This window comes from Triplophysa rosa, linkage group LG12 (genome assembly GCF_024868665.1).
Source record: "Triplophysa rosa linkage group LG12, Trosa_1v2, whole genome shotgun sequence".
Classification (NCBI taxonomy): domain Eukaryota; kingdom Metazoa; phylum Chordata; class Actinopteri; order Cypriniformes; family Nemacheilidae; genus Triplophysa; species Triplophysa rosa.
In genome coordinates this window covers 4,116,380-4,117,769 of record NC_079901.1, presented here as the reverse complement: position 1 = coordinate 4,117,769, position 1,390 = coordinate 4,116,380, and positions in this window count along the sequence as shown.

Genomic DNA, 1,390 nt, shown 5'->3' with positions numbered 1-1,390 from the left:
TTTGGTTATGTGTGGAGAGAAACATATTATTGTCCTTTTGACAATAATATACGTTCTCTCCAGTGTCTCGTCTCTGTTCCCGCCATCTCGTTTCCTCGTTATCTTTCCCTGAGTGTTTAATTACCCACACCTGCCCCGTGTCGTTATCCTTTGTCTGTCTTCCCTATATAATACCCTCATGTGTCATTGTCCTGTGTCGGTCATTGCGTTGTGTACTCGTGTCATGTCCAGCTGTATCGACTGTTCCTGTTTTGGCTTTTGTAGTAAGTGTTAGTTTAGTTTATTCCTTGTCTAAGTTTATGTGAGTCTAGTGTTTAGTCAGTTTTCGTCCCTGTTACTTGTGTGATTTTCTTGTTCCTGTGTTTTGCCCCCATCGTGGGTTTTTGTTTTGTGTTCTGTTGTTATTTTGTAAAATAAACTTATCTGTTAACCCCTTCATCCCCGCCTGCCTGCATTTGGGTTCTCTTGCACCTCACCCGTGACAGTTTCCCTGTTTTTTCCTCATCGCGGGAGTTTTTGTTATGTTATTAAAGTCTTGTTTTTGTTACCCCTTACCGCTGCCTGCATTTGGGTTCTTTCCTTGCAGATCGTGACAAACAGCTCTCAGGCCTTATAACTGAATGCCTAAAAGACAGCACTGTGAACAAAGAGAGGAGATCAACTGTACTCACACGCAGCCGGTGGCGATATTACAAAAAAGCCCATAGACCAAGCTGGAAACACATTCGACAGTAAACAAGATCGCTACTTTACTCAGCCACCATGCAGCGTTAGTGTGACAAAATAATTAAAACATTTTTTTTAAATAACAGACTGAGCAACAGCAAAGGCAGCAAAACAGCAGCACGGTCCATACAGCAGTTACTTGAAGCAAGTTCTCATCTGGATAAATGGATGAAGTTCTCATCTGGATTTTTTATGTTGCAGTGCTATAGTGCAATCTAACACCGTAGCTGTTTCCCTATTCGAAGGCTGCGACCTTCTGAGGTCTCGGTCTACGAAGCATGCAACCCCGGAAGTCCACGAAGCAAACCAAAATTCAGCTTGTAGCTCGTATATACACCTGACAAAAAACAATAGAACGCATTAGAACCACTGATCTATATCTATATCTACATATGGGCATATGTCCCTCTGTCACTTTGAGACAGTCTTCAGGAGACGGTGGTGACAAAAAGGACTTGCATGCGCACACAATCGCAACATCGCAATTTAAGTTATACAGAGGCACAAAGCAAAGATTCCCCCTTCACCCCTTTCCGCTGGTCTTAGAACCATTAGCCAGATCTATACGCAGCAACATATTAAACGTGTTCGGGCCCACCAGAAGGAACTTAAGATACTTCTATATGCTGACAATATCTTACTTATTTCTAGCAACCCACAAACA